Source organism: Myxocyprinus asiaticus, chromosome 8, assembly GCF_019703515.2.
Source record: "Myxocyprinus asiaticus isolate MX2 ecotype Aquarium Trade chromosome 8, UBuf_Myxa_2, whole genome shotgun sequence".
Taxonomy (NCBI): Eukaryota; Metazoa; Chordata; class Actinopteri; order Cypriniformes; family Catostomidae; genus Myxocyprinus; species Myxocyprinus asiaticus.
In genome coordinates this window covers 28,320,424-28,331,836 of record NC_059351.1, presented here as the reverse complement: position 1 = coordinate 28,331,836, position 11,413 = coordinate 28,320,424, and the positions used below count along the sequence as shown (strand labels likewise).

The 11,413-nt window shown below is 42.7% G+C and overlaps 1 protein-coding gene across 1 annotated transcript in view; it reads right to left on the bottom strand.

The window, feature by feature from the left end:
* Window positions 1–11,413, bottom strand: part of LOC127444918 (uncharacterized) — a 239,234-nt gene continuing 227,821 nt past the window's right edge. Inside the window, exon 2 of the mRNA XM_051704580.1 lies at window positions 1–71. The gene's annotated coding sequence lies outside the window, so the exon portion shown is untranslated. The remainder of the gene's footprint in view (window positions 72–11,413) is intronic.

Below are 11,413 nucleotides of genomic sequence, written 5' to 3'. Positions count from 1 at the left end.
ACAAGCTCCTTTGTCTTACTGACATTGAGGGAGAGGTTGTGCTCCTGACACCAGTGTGTCAGAGTGTGCACCTCCTCTCTGTAGGCTGTTTCATCATCATCAGTGATCAGACCTACCACCGTCGTATCATCAGCAAACTTAATGATGGCATTGGAGCTATGTGTTGCCACACAGTCATGTGTGTACAGGGAATACAGGAGTGGGCTAAGAACACAGCCCTGCGGGGCTCCAGTGTTGAGGGTCAGTGATGAGGAGATGTTACTGCCCATTCTAACCACCTGGCATCTGCTTGACAGGAAGTCCAGGATCCAGCTGCACAGCGAGCTTTTTAAGCCCAGAGCCCGGAGTTTCTCATCAAGCTTGGAGGGCACTATGGTGTTGAATGCTGAGCTGTAGTCTACAAACAGCATTCTCACATAAGTGTTCCCTTTTTTCCAGGTGGGAGTGAGCAGTGTGTAGTGTAGATGCAATGGCATCATCAGTGGAGCGGTTGTTGCGGTAAGCAAACTGCAATGGGTCCAGTGATGGAGGCAGCACAGAGCAGATGTAATCTCTTATTAGTCTCTCAAAGCATTTGCTGATGATGGGGGTCAGAGCAACAGGACGCCAGTCATTTAAGCAAGTGATTTTGGATTGCTTTGGTACAAGCACAATGGTGGATGTTTGTGGGGACTACAGACAAAGAGAGGGAAAGGTTTGAAATGTCCATAAAAACTCCAGCCAGTTGGTTCGCGCACGCTCTGATGACGTAGCCTGGAATTCTGTCTGGACCCGCGGCTTTACGGATATTCACCCGTCGGAAGGATCGGGTTACATCCGCTACAGAGATGGAGAGTGAACTAACTTCTGTAGGTTCGGCTGTGAGAGCTCTCTCTGTGTGGGCTGTGTTATTTCCCTCGAACCATGCATAAAAAGTATTTAGCTCATCCGGGAGTGAGGCAGCAGTGTTCATGGCAGAGTTTTTATTCCCTTTAAAGTCCGTGATGTTATTAATTCCCTGCCACATGATTCTAGAGTTGGTGGTGTTAAACTGTCCTTCAATCTTGTTCCTGTAATGGCGTTTTGCTGCTCTGATTTTTCGGAGGGCATATTAAAAGCAGAGGTCCGCGTGAACATCACTATTAATCCAAGGTTTCTGGTTCGGGTAGATCCGTATTGTTTTGGACAGAACAACATCCTCTATGCACTTTCTGATGAAACACGTTACGCTATCAGCGTACACCTCGATGTCGTCATCAGAGGAGGACTGGAACATCTCCCAGTCTGCGTGATTAAAACAGTCTTGTAGCATAGAGTCTGATTGGTCTGACCAGCACTGGATCGTTCTGAGGGTGGGTGCTTCCTGTTTCAGTTTCTGCCTGTAAGCGGGCAGAAGCAGAATGGAAGAGTGGTCCGATTTGCCAAATAGTGGGTGGGGGAGGGATTTGTAGCCATCCCGGAAAGAGAGAGAAGCAATGGTCCAAAACCCGGTCCCCTCATGTGTTAAAACTGATGTGTTGGTGGTATTTTGGTGCAATTGATTTAAAGTCTTTGTTAAAGTCCCCGGTAACAATGAACACGGTCTCAGGGTGCGCAGTTTCCTGCTTGCTTATAATCCCATACAGTTCCTTGAGTGCCCAGTCTGTGTCGGCTTGTGGGGGGATGTACACAGCTGTGATAATGACTGCTGTGAATTCCCTCGGTAGCCAGAATGGTCGACACAGAAGCATGAGAAATTCCAGATCAGGAGAGCAGAAAGACTTGATAGAATGTACGTTCTTCTGATCACACCAGGATTTGTTGATCATAAAACATACACCATCACCTCTGTTTTTACTTGAGAGGTCTTTGCTCTGTCCTGCGGGTTCGATGGCTGAGTCTGGAATCTCCGCAGACATCCAAGTTTCTGTAAGGCAGATAATGCAGCAGTCCCTCGTCTCTCGTTGGAAAGAGATCCGCGTTTTCAGTTTGTAGAGCTTGTTGTCCAGAGACTGAACATTTGCCAGTATTCTACTGGGTAGCGTGGGTCGGTTTGCGTGACATCTTACTCTGATGAGAACGCCGGCTCTGTTTCCCCTTTTCCTTCTGTGTTTCCGTGGCCAGGCTGCCCAGACAAAGGGCCCCGCTGGTGTGTTTGAAAACAGCGGTTTGGCATTGAGGAATTTGAAGTCTGGTTTACGTTGTATAATTGCAGAACCAATGTCCAAATGTGTTTGTCTGTCGTAGACAATAAGGCAGACAACATCCAAGACAAAAAACATAAGAATTGTAAACAAAACAAAAAAAAAACTACAATGTTGTTTCGGAGCTCGCAACGCAGCAGCCATACTCAGTGCCATCTTGAGTCCAAGTCAAAAATGAGTCCAAATTGTGTCACTCCACAAATTCTGTGGGAGACAACTAAATGCATCATCCAGGGTTTCTGCATTTCTTTTTCCTCCAGCCTCGCTAAAAAGAAAACTTGTCGTTTTGCAGAGTTAGAAAATAAAATACAATAACTGGAAACCTTACAAAAGCAGAACTTCTCAGATGACCAGTCTGCACTTTTGTCCTCTATGGAAGGGGAATACAACATGCTTACGTTATCAAAGGCAGAATTTAGTCTGAATAGAACCAGGCAAAAATATTATTTGGAATCTGACAGGCTGTAATGTAGGCGAAGAGACGATGATGTGTGATGAACCAAAGTGCAGTTTTATTTACAAACGTGATATCCAGAAACCCTAACAACAAACATGAACAAATACAAAAACATGAACTACTTAACTAGACTTGACATAACATGACTTGACTATGAACTTGGCATAAACATGACTTGAAACAACATTACACAAACAAACAATACCTGACCCTGGACAATGGCAAACATTAGGCTTAAATACATGGACGAGGGTAACAAGACAAACGAGTTAACCAATGACAAGACAGAACTGATAACAAGGTAACTAGACAATAAACCAATCAAAACAAGACACATGAACATGGAGGGAAACATGAAATCACATGACCAGGGGACCACATGACATGAAACACATGAACAAACACATTAAACATTACATGATCATCATGATGGCGCCGCGGATGGCTGCCTCGGTGAGGAGCTCCTCAGTTCTTTTGTTGTTTTTGTTTGTTTGTCCTGTGTTTAATAATCTTTTTCCAGTCAGTTTTAACAGAGACGAACTGCTGAACATTCGACAGCATGTACCAGACAATCTTTTCCCGGTTTTTGAATATTCAGACATTTTGCTAGACATTTTAGTTGGAGGCGCGGCTTTGTTGTTCAGGAGACGCAGGTGAGGGAGACGAGCCAGTGCGCTGGTCAAACTTCGTCGAGGCGGATATCGAACAGCGCTGCCGAGTATTCACTTAGCAAATCTCCGCTCTCTTCCTAACAAAATGGATGAACTACATCTCCTCACCCTCACAAACAAGGACTTTTCAACCTCTGCTGCCTTGTGCTTCACAGAAACCTGGCTGAGTGAAGCCATTCCGGACAGCGCGTTACATCTGCCGGGCTTCCAGCTGTTCAGAGCGGATCCCATCACGGAGTTAACGGGGAAAATGAGAGGCGATGGAACATGCTTTTATATCAGTGAAAGTTGGTGTACAGATGTAACAACGTTAAAGAGGATGTGCTGTCCTAATTTGGAAGCACTCTTTATTAACTGTAAGCCTTTCTTCTCGCCACGGGAGTTTTCCTCGTTTATTCTGGTGAGTGTGTATATCGCACCAAATGCGTGTGTGAACACAGCGCTGCAACAGCTGGCTGATCAGATCACAGACATGGAACAACAATACCCAGACTCAGTTATTATTATTTTGGGGGATTATAACAAAGCAAATCTCACACGTGAACTACCCAAATACAAACAGCACATCACATGCCCCACCAGAGACAGGAACATACTGGATCATTGTTACACAACAATAAAGGATGCATATCGCTCTGTCCCTAGAGCAGCTTTGGGACTCTCTGATCACAGTCTGGTTCATCTTCTTCCAACCTACAGGCAGAAATTAAAATCAACCAAGCCAGTAGTAAGGACTGTAAAGAGATGGACCAATGAAGCAGAGCGGGAACTACAAGCCTGCTTCGATTGCACGGATTGGAGTGTTTTTGAGGCTGCAGCCACAGACCTGGACGAGCTCACAGATACTGTTAAATCATATATCAGTTTCTGTGAGGATATGTGCATTCCTTCTAGGACTTATTTAAAGTTAAACAATGACAAACCGTGGTTTACAGCAGAGCTCAGGCAGCTTCGTCAGGCCAAAGAGGATGCTTACAGGGGTGGGGCTAAAGTCTTGTACAATCAGGCCAGGAACACACTGAAAGGGAAATCAGAGTGGCTAAAAGGAGATACTCTGAGAAGCTGAAAAACAAGTTTTCAGCTAACGACCCTGCATCAGTGTGAAGTGGCATGAAACAACTCACAAATTACAGGACTCCTACCCCCAACCCTGTAGGGAACCAACAACTGGCTGACAACCTGAATGTGTTCTACTGCAGATTTGAAAGGCCCAATCTCACACCCCACACCCACTCTGACCTTCACTTCACACAAACACCAACACCTCCTGCAACCCCCCTCCTTGCCCCTCATGCTACTCAACCTGCACTTAAGATCTGTGAAGATGATGTGAGCCGTGTCTTTCGGAAACAAAAGACGAGGAAGGCTTCAGGCCCAGATGGCGTCTCACCAGCGTGTCTTCGATCCTGTGCTAACCAGCTGGCCCCCATCTTCACACAGATCTTCAATAGATCACTGGAGCAGTGTGAAGTCCCATGCTGCTTCAAACGCTCAATCATTATTCCTGTCCCAAAGAAACCAAAAATCACAGGACTTAATGACTGCAGATCTGTCGCCGCTTCTTGAAGGGGGGGGGCAACCAATAATCCTCTCAGCAGTCCGAACTGTCCTTTGTAGTCTTCTGATGTCTGATTCCGTAGCTCAACCAAACCAGACAGTTATTGAAGTGCAGAGGACAGACTCAATGACTGCTGAGTAAAACTGTATCAGCAGCACCTTTGGCAGGTTGAATTTCCTCAGCTGGTGAAGGAAGTACAACCTCTGCTGGGCCTTTTTCACAATGGAGTCGATGTGGGTCTCCCACTTCAGGTCCTGTGAGATGGTAGTGCCCAGGAACCTGAATGACTCCACTGCTGCCACAGTGCTGTTTAGAATGGTGAGGGGGGTCAGTGTTGGGGTGTTTCTCCTAAAGTCAACAATGATCTCCGCCATTTTGAGCGTGTTCAGCTCAACGTTGTTTTGACTGCACCAGACAGCCATCTGTTCAACCTCCCTTCTGTATGCAGACTCATCATCATCTCGGATGAGGCCGATGACAGTGGTGTCGTCTGCAAACTTCAGGAGCTTGACAGAGGTGTCCTTTGCAATGCAGTCATTGGTGTAGAGGGAGAAGAGTAGTGGGGAGAGCACACATCCCTGGGGGGCACCAGTGCTGATTGTACAGGTGCTAGAAGTGTGTTTCCTCTGTCTCACAAGCTGCTGCCTGTACGTCAGAAAGCTGGTAATCCACTGACAGATAGACATGGGAACAGAGAGTTGGTGTAATTTATTTTGGAGTATAGCTGGGATGATGGTGTTGAAAGCTGAACTGAAGTCCACAAAAAGGATCCTTGCATATGTCCCTGGTCTGTCCAGATGTTGCAGGATATGATGCAATCCTATGTTGACTGCATCATCCACAGACCTGTTTGCTTGATAAGCAAATTGAAGGGGATCTAGAAAGGGTCCAGTGATGTTCTTCAGGTGGGCCAACACCAGTCTCTCAAATGAGAGACATGAAATCATATGACCAGGGGACCACATGACATGAAACAAATGAACAAAAACATTAAACATTACACAGGCCTAGTCACTTACTAGCCCTAAGGTTAAAAGAATGTGAGACTAAAGCGCATATCTATGCAATTAAAGCATCTAACAATTATGGAGTTATGGCCCCTATATCCATCAATGACACATTTAAGACATTCTACTCTAATTTATATACAGCTGAAGCCTATCCAGATGAATCCCTGTGTAAGGAGCATTTAGACAAGCTGAATCTACCCTGTATCTCACAGATGGACAAGGATCCTTTAGACTCTCCTCTGCGGTTAGATGAGTTGCATAATGCTTTAAAAAGTCTCCAGAAGGGTAAATTGCCTGGTTTACATGGTATCCCTTCTGATCATTATCTAGAAATTTGGGACCTTGTGGGCCCGATTATGTTAGATTCATTTAATTTTGCAATTAATTCTGGAACATTCCATAGAGACCAGAAAACAGCTTTGATTTCTTTACTTTTGAAAAAAGGAAAGTATCCATTAAAATGTTCTAGGTATAGGCTGATTTCCCTAATCTCATGTGATTTAAAGATACACTATACTGCCAAAAGTATTCGCTCATCTGCCTTTAGACGCATATGAACTTAAGTGATATCCCATTCTTAATCCATAGGGTTTAATATGACGTCGGCCCACCCTTTGCAGCTATAACAGCTTCAACTCTTCTGGGAAGGCTTTCCACAAGGTTTAGGAGTGTGTTTATGGGAATATTTGACCATTCTTCCAGAAGCGCATTTGTGAGGTCAGACACTGATGTTGGATGAGAAGGCCTGGCTCGCAGTCTTCGCTCTAATTCATCCCAAAGGTGCTCTATCGGGTTGAGGTCAGGACTCTGTGCAGGCCAGTCAAGTTCTTCCACACCAAACTCACTCATCCATGTCTTTATGGACCTTGCTTTGTGCACTGGTGCGCAGTCATGTTGGAACAGGAAGGGGCCATCCCCAAACTGTTCCCACAAAGTTGGGAGCATGGAATTGTCCAAAATCCCTTGGTATGCTGAAGCATTCAGAGTTCCTTTCACTGGAACTAAGGGGCCAAGCCCAGCTCCTGAAAAACAACCCCACACCATAATCCCCCTCCACCAAACTTCACAGTTGGCACAATGCAGTCAGACAAGTACCGTTCTCCTGGCAATCGCCAAACCCAGACTCGTCCATCAGATTGCCAGATGGAGAAGCGTGATTCGTCACTCCAGAGAACGCGTCTCCACTGCTCTAGAGTCCAGTGGCGGCGTGCTTTACACCACTGCATCCGACGCTTTGCATTGCACTTGGTGATGTATGGCTTGGATGCAGCTGCTCGGCCATGGAAACCCATTCCATGAAGCTCTCTACGCACTGTTCTTGAGCTAATCTGAAGGCCACATGAACTTTGGAGGTCTGTAGCGATTGACTCTGCAGAAAGTTGGCGACCTCTGCGCACTATGCGCCTCAGCATCCGCTATCCCCGCTCTGTCATTTTACGTGGTCTACCACATCGTGGCTGAGTTGCTGTCATTCCCAATCGCTTCCACTTTGTTATAATACCACTGACAGTTGACTGTGGAATATTTAGTAGCGAGGAAATTTCACGACTGGACTTGTTGCACAGGTGGCATCCTATCACAGTACCATGCTGGAATTCACTGAGCTCCTGAGAGCGGCCCATTCTTTCACAAATGTTTGTAGAAGCAGTCTGCATGCCTAGGTGCTTATTTTATACACCTGTGGCCATGGAAGTGATTGGAACACCTGAATTCAATTATTTGGATGGGTGAGCGAATACTTTTGGCAATATAGTGTATATGCCAAATCGCTTTCCATCCGTCTTGAAAACGAAATTCGTTGTTTAATCAATGAGGATCGGACTGGCTTTATTAGGGGCCGTCTTGTATCTGATAATGTACGGCGGCTTCTTCATATAATTGATGTTGTAGAATCTTACCCGAGTCCATGTGCTGTTTTTTCACTTGATGCTGAGAAAGCCTTTGATAGGCTGGAGTGGACTTATCTGTGGGTGGTATTAAGGTGCTTTGGCTTTGGTCTTAACTTTATTTCAATGGTTAAGATGCTTTATCATTCTCCTTTGGCATCCATGCTGACAGGCAATGTGATTTCATCCCCATTTTTTCTACAGTGCAGAAAACGGCAAGGCTGTCCGCTCTCCCCATTGTTATTCTGTTTATCCATTGAACCTTTAGTGCAAGCGATTAGGCAGTCTAATATCTCCTCTATCAAGATTCACGGTCATAACCATATCATATCGCTATATGTGGATGATATAATTTTATACCTAAATCATTTTGATACTGCAATCCCCCTAATTATCAAGGAATTCAACTATTTTCATGGCTTAGCAGGCTATAAGATAAATTGGAACAAGTCAGCTTTAATGCCAATCAACAATATTGATGTAAAATCTCATATACCTTCATTCATCCCAGTGAAAAATTCATTGTTTTATCTGGGTATTAACATTAAAAAAAGAAATTAGCAAGATTGCCAGTGATAACTTTAACACTATTCTAATTAGGATTAAGAATGATCTTCAAAGATGGAACAATCACAAGGTATCGCTACAGGGAAGAATTTCCACCATCAAAATGAATGTGCTACCTCGAATTAATTTTCTGTTCTTTATGTTGCCGCTTTCTCCTCCCCTAAATTACTTCAAGGATCTTAAGTCTATGATCTCCAGATTTATCTGGAACGGTCGACGCCCTAGGATTAAATTATCCACACTTCAGCAGTCCAAATTTGCAGGGGAGCTAGCAGTGCCAAATTCTGAGCTATACTATTGGTCTTTCCAAATTACAACCCTTCATACATGGCTCGACAATCAATCGATGGTATTATGGAGAACAATTGAATCTGCTAAGGTAAAGCCATATAGGCTGCAAGATATTTTATTTTGTCGCATAAAGAACAAAAAGGCTAATTCTAAATTTGGCCCCATCGGTGCAAATTCTCTCAGAGTTTGGAAAAGTCTAGAGCAGCATGTTGGGGGCTTTTCAAATTTCTGCCATACCACACCCCTATGGCATAACACCAACTTTTTAAGTGGAAATCGCCCATTCGTCCAACCCTCTTGGGCTGCCCTAGGCAAAAAAATTGGTTCACACCCGGCATTTGTACAAGATTGTATTGGACTCACAGTTTTCTGAGAATCGTAAATCTGGAATGCACTACAGCACGACTCAGTAAGGCTAATCCTGCAAATGTGGAGGCCTGGAATTCCCTTTCTTTTAAGATACTGGACATTTTAAAGGATCTGCACTATAGAAATGTTTTTCCTCTGATGCTGTTTTGTATGTGCCTGCCACAGACTCTAGCAGGGTTATTTTATTTTATATATTTATATATTTATTTTCTTTCCTCCCCCATGTCTTTGGATCTAGATTTGGATCTTCATGTGTGTTTATTGTTTTGTTGTGTTTTGCTTGTTTAAAAATAGTAATACAAATCTGATCACAAAAAAAAAAAAAAAAAAAAGGTATTATAGCAGCCTGCTACATTTTATATATAAAATGAAAATGGTCAATACTATAATTAGTGTAATTTTTTTGTCCTTTGGGTCATAACAAAAAACATCATTACAACATGCAGGATACAGCATTGATACAGACAGTATCTGTTAATAGGTTAATCTAAATTAAACATTAACAATCACCAATTCTATTAGGATTTGGTCTTTGATAACATATTTGTGAAAATAAAAGACTGTTCACATGCACGTATTGAGTGGGTTGTTAATATTTTTAATTGCCACTTTTCAATTGCTAATTTTCTCAAAGAGAAAAAGGCAGAGAGATATGAAATATAATATACATGTAGCTTTATAATCACACACACCCGACCTTATCACTGCAATAACTTCATAGAAACAGCCCAGTCTGTCGTTACTAGTTCTAAAGCAATACTTCTGGCTTCTATTTTTGTCCGTTGGCCGGCAATTAAATTCAATTCCACACAAGACTACACAGCAGCTTTTCACTACGTTTTTCATTGTTAAAATTGCCAAATCTATTGGCTATTTCTCCCCGTTTACCTCATAGCATTGAATGAGTCACAATGGCAACAGAACTCTCGCGTTCTCTGTGTCTCCTTGAGGACTGAGATTCTATGGCATCATAAAGAGTGTTTGTGATGTCACATCCCTGAAGGGTATAAACTGATCGCTCCTTAGGGCATATCCACAGATGGATGACTGTCGGTTACTGCACAGATCAGACATGATGATGCACTCAACGAATGGCTCTTTCTCTGATGATCGGCTGGCGGATGAATGGGAAAAATTATTGGCTTGACTGGGAGCAGCAGGTGAGCAGACTGCTTGAACAGAACAAACAGTCTGAAGCCGCTGTCCAAAGGCTGCAAGAACAAATACAAAAGGGGGACTTCACAATCTTCGCCTTAAAGGACTTGACGAGGCAGCTGACAGAATCTTTGAATGATGATGTGACAACTTTGGAGGAGTGAAATCGCACCATCACACAGCTGCAGACTGAACAGGATGTCAAGGCTGAGCAAAGGGCAGAGAAAAAGAGAGCCAAGGAAGAGTTAAAGAGGGCCAAAGCCCAGCAAAAGTTAGAGCTGAAGAGAGCTGAAGCCCAACAAAAGTTGGAGATGAAGAGAGCTGAAGATCAGCTAAAGTTGGAGACAAAGAGAGCCCTGACCCAGCAAAAGGTAGAAGAAAGCAGGCTGAATGCTAAGATAAAGGCCAAGGACAAAAAATTGAAAGCTGACAAAGAAAGGATCAAGAAAGCTGAAAAAAAGTCACTGAAGTCCAACCAGGCTGCATCGAGCATATGGAGATTGCTCAAATGGTGATGTAAAACACCACAAAACCAATAATGGGAGCATTCAACTGAAAGTCTGTGTTGAAACCATGGTGCATCAAAAAGTCTCTGCATCAAAAATTGTGCATTAAAAAAAAGTATGTGTGCATCAGAAAATGTGCATCTGAAAATCTGTGCATCAAAAATCTGTGCATCGTGCATTAACCCCAAAACGGACAAGCATGTATAAGTACCTTTTAAAATGTATTCATATTGTCCAACACATTGGGGCCTACATAATTTATATTTACATGTTTGTTTGTTTGTTTTTTTCTAAAATATTGCTTTCATTTTAAATTGTATAACTTGTAGAAATCATGAAAATAACATTGTATATAAAGTCTGGCATCAACTGCTATCTTTTCAAAGTCATATGTCCTCATTATTTGCAGAGACCCCCTTTTCAATACTGTATTTTTCACAAAAATATTATCGATTCACTCCTCTCCCCAGCCTCTTTTAAATGTTTGTATCCCCATGCACAGTATACAAAATCTTTTTCATATATTTCATTACAAATTATATTTTCATAACAATTTGAGTAAGAGGTTGAAAAATGTACATTACATTTAGCTAAAATGAAATAGTTAAATCAATAAATATTTGTTTTAACCAATTAAGAGTTTTATATATATATATAATTTCAAAATAAAGTGGTACATTTAATTATTTATTTTATTATTATTGATTGATTTTAATTTTAGAATTTAGAATATAATTTTAGTATCCTGCTCATTAACGAAATTCTCGAAATTACTCGTGGA